The sequence below is a fragment of the Hibiscus syriacus genome, unplaced genomic scaffold, assembly GCF_006381635.1.
Source record: "Hibiscus syriacus cultivar Baekdansim isolate YM2019G1 unplaced genomic scaffold, ASM638163v2 tig00111582_pilon, whole genome shotgun sequence".
NCBI lineage: Eukaryota > Viridiplantae > Streptophyta > Magnoliopsida > Malvales > Malvaceae > Hibiscus > Hibiscus syriacus.
Genome location: NW_024063126.1, coordinates 6,277,306 through 6,285,497, shown reverse-complemented (window position 1 = coordinate 6,285,497; position 8,192 = coordinate 6,277,306).

Sequence of the window (8,192 nt, the reverse complement as noted above, 5' to 3'; positions counted from 1 at the left end):
CCGTGGGGTACTGAGAAGCAAGGCCCAAATTTTGTTTGAACTATAGGTATTAACCTTTAACTCGTAATGAGACATTCTGGGGCTAATTACCAAGAAGGTCTTCCACCCACCGTGAAGCCTTTTGGCACTGGTTGTGTCCTGTTTGAACGTGTTTTTATTCTTTCTTTGTTTTCTCAATAAATATTTTATTGATTGAACTTATGTCGTTTTCCAAGGTTATGAGCAATAAATCAAGTTTGAATCATGTAAATCTTTGAATATCGAATGAATTAAAGGATTTTTTACCACTTTATTAATTATAAATCTTTGACAAGGGGCAAGATTAGACCTTCCATACCCCATCCAAAACCGAACATCCTTACTCGTTTCCTTACACGGCGTGTGTTCATTACCAAAAGACCGAACTTTGATATCACCTTCCTTCAAAAAAATAAAGTCATTCCCTTATCTCTTGAGGCACCAAAACTTGTACTTTTACCTTCCTAGACAGAAATAATCTTTCCATAACATTACATTTTTCAGAATTATGACTTTAAAGTCACATATTTCCCTTCCTAGACATAGAACAACATTCATTTCCCAACCTCGATAAATCCTGGGGGCATAATGAGAACCTTTCCTGTAAGAAAGACAAGATGGAGTGTTGCAGATCAAGTTTTTGCAAGAGAATTCGAATAATTAGGGCATTCTATGAGCAAATGGAAGAAGAAAAATAAAGGGAATCATTGAAATAATTTTATCATGCATTAATTACATTGTTTTCATGTAAGTAAGGTTAATCCTGAATACTCGTACCCCTGGGGATACCTCTTTTACAAAGACTTCCATGTATGAGATGATGAATGACTTTGTTTCATTTATCATTTCAAATATATGTATGTATATATCCCTTGTTGTCCCCTTTTGAGCCTATAGTATTTTTCTTCTGATTCAACCCTAACCAAGGATCACCCTCCACGCTGGGGGTAAAGGTGAAGGATATCTGCTCGCATGAGTGAAGATCACCAATCCATATTTCGCTACAGAAGCAAGTCATAATGAAATAAAGTGAGAAATAACGAGATACCGCAAGGTGGACCAAATACAATCAATCAGTGATCAAATCTAAATGATAACAGAGAGAGAAAAATGAAAAGACATAGAAAAAAAAGAGAAAAAACATAAAAAAAGATAGGAAAGAAAGAAATAAATAAATGAAAAAAATGTAAAACCGAAAAAAAGAAAAAAAAAGAAAAGAAGAAGAAAATAAACAGATCCAACACTTCAAAATGAGTGACTCAAATCAATTCACCCGAAGATCACGAAACACCAAAGTAAAATAAAAACAGAATAAAAGACACACGAGCAGATTCAAGTCAAGCAAGACAAGATTGAAGACATCAAAATGAATATATCCTTGGTTCAATAACCCTTAAACACTTGTTTGGGCCTATTTATCCCTTTATTTCATAACAGTGAGCCCCGACCTACATTACGTGCCTGAAAAGTCTCTTCTAATCATACATGGATTTCTAAGTGGAGAGATTATCTTAAAATTTCATTCCGCCCCTCAGGGTTAATTTTATTTGCAAAAAAATAGTTTTCTAAAATCTTTAATGCATGATAGGGAAAATAATAAAAGTAGGGTTCAAGACGTAAAATTTTAGATGACGTCTTGAAACCAAAGGAGAATTCAATTCGAAAACCTAAAAAGATAGCTCGAATACGAAGATTGTCAACCACTGCACATAAGACGGCCTTATACATTTCTTGATAAAATACTACACAACCCAAATACGCTTACAAGGGATGAAAACCAGTAAACATTTCCAGAAGAGAAGCATGATGGCTGCTTCATCAGGTCGATGAACACCAGGATCGAAGACGCAAGAAGCCAACCTGAAACACATTACCTCCCCAAATTAACCTGAAACACATTACCTTCCCAAGTCAACCTAAGCCTTATATCAACAATAATCTTTACACTATTCAAATGTATATAATTTTTGAAGGATTAAAAGAAATTTTGACTTATTTGATATTCAATGAACTCTTGTTTTACAATTTGTTTTGATTGTGGGCCAAAAGAAAATGACGACACTTTTGAATTTTATTCAACATTTTTTTCACATTTCTAACATAAAAGAAAAGAAAAAAAATTCAAACATGAAAATCTCAAGTGAAAAAGGTCCTTGAAGCTGGTGAGGCTCATTATGCCTTTATCGGAGAAAAAGAACAAATGATGCCAGAACAATGAAGCATTTCTTGAAAGAAAATAGTCCGAGAGGTCATAAGGACTAGAGGACAGAACTTCTAACACTTCCTTGTTACGTTGTCATTAATCCATCAAGAAGAAGATGATCGTCGTAGTTGAAAGTGACATATATCTCAGCTCAGGGCAAAGATTCAAGACATTTCTGTTAGAAGAACTGGTCACTTCTTAAGTGTTCATCTGATTGTGGTATCATGAAGAGAAGCCCTCAGGTTATTCGATAACATTGCTGATTAACGATACAAGAGTGAGGTCATTCGAGATTAAGGTCTTGGCACGAATAGAGTCATAAGTACCTTGGGGCATTACCAAAACCAGACCTCGTGAAGATCACAAGATTCATATCAAACAAACATGGTGAATGACCCCGCCACTTGGAGTGTCAGGGTCAAAAGATGAAAACAAAAGGATCTCACCATGAGAAACAAACCATTCATGCTTCAGTTGGAAAACCTTTTCAGAGAAACAAATTTGATTGAGCAATCAAGTCAGGGACAGAAATGACGTCAAGTCATACACCTGCTCATAACAAGAATTTGAGAGAGAAAACATTTCCTCCAAAATGAAGACAGAAAATGAAGACCACAAGATGATCATGTTAATCCTCAAAAGATTGCAAACATGAGCGAGCAAGTTGCTACATCGATATTGAGGAGGTTTCATGCAAAGATGATAAAGTGAAGGAAGATTGAGGTCTCCACTTTAATCCAGAAGAAAAACGGATGATCAACATTTCTGCATTCAGGAATCTCATATATTACATAGATATATAACTATTGCATTCACATTTCATGCATCAAGGCAGTTTTACAGATTGTGCAAATAAAAGAAGAGAACGGAGAAAGAGCATAATTCAAGCCTCGAATGGAGGGATTTTTGTTCAAAATGACTAAGCCTCAAGGATCGAGGAGTCCAATAAAGAAGAATCATTACTTTGAAGTGGGGGCACATTACCTAAATAATATGATGTTTTTCGAGGAATTTTTAAATAAGTTAAGCCTAATTTTTAGGAGTTTCTTGATGATAACTATGAATACATTTTTTGAAGAATCCAAGTTTGATTTTCAAAGGTTTCTCGATGATAAATCCTTTGGGCCTCGTAACATACAATTGCATTATTCTGATGATTTGTTGTGCATAAATGTCAAAGCCACAGGAAATGATGAATGCTTTTCGTATCAGTAGTTATGATGTTGAGCCAATATTGAGTTCGTAAGGGGTTTCTATAAATTCTAAACTCACCCAATTTGAAGGTTTTGTTCTGTCTGTACTAAGATTAAAATTTGAAAACCGGGAAGTTCTTTTTCCGCCAAATGGGCGATAGAACCTTGAAAAATCAATGCAAAGCTTGGAGGACTGAATTCGATGTTAGTAATTGAGCAAACACATTCAATTCCATTTGTCCCTAAGGATTAGTTCTAGGCAGTGGCTATTGATTTTCCATCAAAAGGTAGCAACAAGTACACAATCTCCAAAGCTTGAAATGATAGACTCTCTTTTCAAAACTTTCTGGAAAATATGAAAGTTCTATTGGATTCTACACAAGTTAAGGCAGGATAATCCAAATTTATCAAAGGAAAAAATTTACTGGGGCAAGATGTGCCCGTTCACAAGTCAAGATTCACAAGAATGAGCTCAGATGTGACAGATAAGGAAGACAGCCAAACCAAGAAGAGAGTAAAAATTGCTTTAGTAATGAATATTGATCTTGCAACCATTCTCAACAAATCAAGAAAACATGCATTCATACATATTCCACGAATTTGCATCTTCGCATCATACATTTCATCATTTCATACACATGACAAATTTTGATTTCCTTTTCATGAGGATGCCTGTAAAGTCCATTTTGAAAAGAAAAGGAAAAATATTTTCTCCTTCTTAGGATCATTTTTTACAAAATTGTTGAGTCATTCTTAGGATTGTTTTTATGCGATGTCATTGGAGTCCTTAGCAAGGTTTCCCTATAAGTCTTTCCAACAATGCTTTTCTTCAACTTGACTTTTTCAGATCCCTTCAATGCGAGTGAGCAGTGTCGTTCCTGGGATGGACCCAACAAATACAAAAACACAGCACAGATAAAGGAGCAAAGACTCACTAGATGATATAATTTGTAACATTAAGGAATTCAAAGAGTCAAAAAAGATTTCATTTCAAGACTGCATGAAGAAGAAGAAGATTTCAACAAAGAATCAATCCATATTTTTCATCATTGAAAGAATTGGATCTCAGAAAAATTAAGGAACATAGGGTCATTATCTTCGCGTATTTTAAAAACAAATCACTAACACATGATAATCTTTTGCAGGTTTAGAAATCTACAAAGAGAAGATAAACCGATCAACATTTCTGATGGAGAGTTCATAATGAGAAGAACTCATCCGAAGAGGGAAAAGAAGTTCATAATGGGAAGAACTTGTTCAACCTTGGATTAACACTTCTATTGGGGAGTTCATAATGATAAGAACTCATTCGATAGAGGGATAAGAAGTTCATAATGAGAAGATCTTGTTTGACTTATCACTCGATTCACGACATTTCGAATCAGTGACGTCTCGCTTGAGGGATTAACCTTTCAAATGGAGAGTTCATAATGAGATGAACTCATCCGACAGAGTGAGGAAAAGTTCATAATGAGAAGAGCTTGTTCGACCTATCACTCGATTCATGGCATTTTGAATCAGTGATGCCTCACTTGAGGGATTAACATTTCAAATGGAGAGTTCATGATGAAAAGAACTCATCCGATAGAGGGAGAAGAAGTTCATAATGAGAAGAGCTTGTTTGACCTATCACTCAATTCACGGCAATTCGAATCAGTGACGTCTCTATTGAGGGATCAACATTTTCAGTGGAGAGTTCATAATGAGAAGAACTCATCAGACAAAGGAGAAGAAGTTCATAATGAGAGGAATTTGTTCAACCTTGGTTCGATTCCATCACAGACTGAAGTGGATCAACATTTCTAATGGAGAGTTCATAATGAGAAGAACTTGTTCAACCTTAGTTCGATTCCATCACAGAAGGAGGTGGATCAACATTTCTAGTGGAGAGTTCATAATGAGAAGAACTCATCTGATGATGAAGAATAAGTTCATAATGAGAAGAACTTGTTCAACCTTGGCTCAACATTTCTAGTAGAGAGTTCATAATAAGAACTCGTCTGATGAGGGAGGAAAAGTTCATAATAAGAATAATTTATTCAATCTCATCTCGTTTCCATCACATAAGGAGTTAGAACAACACCAATACTTGGTTTATCCATCGCATATGGAGTTGGATCAACATCATCACTTTGTTCGATTTCATCACAAAAGGAAGTGGATCAACACTTCCAATGGGAGAGTTCATAATGAGAAGAAATTTTTCAACGTTGGTGATTCTATCACAGAAGAAAGTGGATTGATATCCTCAGCGAAGAGTTCATAATGAGAAGTACTCGCAGCTAGAAGAACAGTTATTGAGCCGAAAAAATAGTGCTTTATTCTTTGCTTCATTCCCGTTCCACAGTAATGAGTAAAGAGGGGTAGTTGTAACCACCATTTTTTGTTTTTCATTTTTTGTTTTTATCATTATTTTATTATTTTATAAAAAAATATTAAAAAAATATAGTAGTTGGGGATATTAATACCCCAACCAACCACCTTGTGTCTTCTCCCTTTTTCCCGAAAATATGGGGAAAAAATAAAAGAATTTTTTTCTCTCTATTTTCTTTCTTATTTTTTTCTTCTTTTTTTGGGCCCATTGGTTGCCTAGGGGGTGGCTATCGTTGAGCGGTGGCCGGCATGCGAGAGAGGCCATCTCATGGCCAGGTAGCGCCAATTTTTGGTGGTTGGCGGTGATCTCGTGGGGGTTTTTGGGGGCTTTGGTCGAAAGCAAAGAGAGCGAAAAGACCTTGTGGTCACTTAAACATATGTTTGGCTTTCCTCGGTCGGTTCGGGAGTCGGTTAGAGTTCGGGTGGTCGCCATTGAGCGGTAGAAGAGTTGTGGCCGGCGAGAGAGTCATTTGAACCTTTATTTTTTTCTTTTGGATGACACGTGTGGTGAAGAGAAAGAGTGAGAGAGGAATATAACGGGGAGGGTCTTTGACCGTTCAAGTTGTTCGGTTGGTCCTTTTTCGATGATGGTAAAGGTCGCCGGTTCGAGTAGGTTGGTCGCCGGCCCAATGGCTGGCGTGTGAGGGCCGACGAGCGGCGACCGAGGGAGTTTTGGAAACTTCTCGGTCGTTTACGTGAAATGGGGGAAAATATTATGGTTTTATGAAAAAAAGGATAAATCACTCTTAGGTCCTCATACTTTAGGCGCAAATTTTCGTTTTAGTCACTAGTTTTAGGGTCAAATCGCAGTCCAGGTACCCCTATTTTTGCCGTGTTTTTGCATTTTGGTCACTGGACCTTTCATTTCTAATTTATTGCAATTTTATCATGCTGCTTTGTTTTATTTTAATTTAGTCACTGTTTATTTTTTATTTAACTACTAACTTTTATTTTCTTGCATTTTAGTTAGTGTTATTTTATTTTATGCAATTAGGTCCTTATACTTATGTTTATTTTATTTTTTATTTTATGTTTTTTTTAAAGTTTTTTTTTTATTTTTTTTGTTATTGTTATTTTATTTTATTTTAAAATTAGGTTTATTAATTGTTTTGATTTATTTCATAGTTTTAATTCTTAGATTTAATTTTAAATTAGATTAATACTTGAATCGAACTTAGAAATTAGTATGACACTCTAGTTTAATTAGGGAGCAATTCGAGTCGCATTTTCGCATAAGATGCCCAATTACTCGAATCGATTGCTCGACTTTTAAAATCTATTAATAATTAATATTTTCAAAAAATAAACTTTAGGTTTAATAATTTGAAAGATTGAGAGTCTTATATCTACAAAAAAAATAGCTGAATACGCCTAATTAAATAAATAGTATATGAATTAAAATATTACCTAATAAATTTTTATAATTTTTCACAATGATTTAAATAATATAATTTTATAATGTTACCATATCAGCAAAAATGTCTATTTGTATGATCTCACTTTCCAATTTTAAAACTACAAAAATAATAAAACATAATTAGTACAATAATTTTTTTTTTTCAAATAATCATATATAAAATAAATATAATATATTTAAAAAAAATTACCTTACAAAAAAAAATCGAAGGAATTGGTGAAGAAAATATAGAAGGAATTGATGTGGTGATGTTTAGGGTTGAAGGGGTGTTATTTATAGGCAAAGGGAGAGTTTAAATGCCGAGATGACTATCCAGCTCAGTTGGTAGAGCACAAGGTTCTTAACCTTGAGGTCGTCTGAATAATTAGATAACATTTGTTTGTTAAATTTTCCTTATTTGACATCTTATGAATCTGTTGTGTTACAGTCATGAACTAAGAACTCCTATGGCTGCTGTTATTGGATTGTTGGACATTCTTATCTGCGATGATTGTCTTACAAACGAACAGTATGCAATGGTAACCCAGATCCGTAAATGCTCGACAGCTTTACTCCGGCTTCTCAACAACATATTGGATCTAAGCAAGGTAAGATCAAGGAAATATCAACATAATTAAATAGGTTAAATAGAGCCTCCCTTTTAGTTAGATTTCAAACTAGTCTTTAAAATTAGGGAATAATTCGAGTTGTCCCTCGCCTAAATGGTCGAGGGACCATCTCGATTATTCGATTCAATAATTGGTTTTAAAATCAAATACGATTAATATTAGAGCCTACATTTTTAGGTTTGAGCTTCTAGGTACCTTTAATTTCATAATTTGACTCCTTAAGCTAGAAAAAGCCTTTAATTTACCTCAGCTTAATTAGGATTAAATAAAAATTTGTTTAATTGCGTTGTTTTTTTAAACCTAAGGCAATGTTCACTTATTAGGGAATTAATGGTATATCTCATGCAAGTATGCTCAGGGGTGACTACTGGTGATTCCTG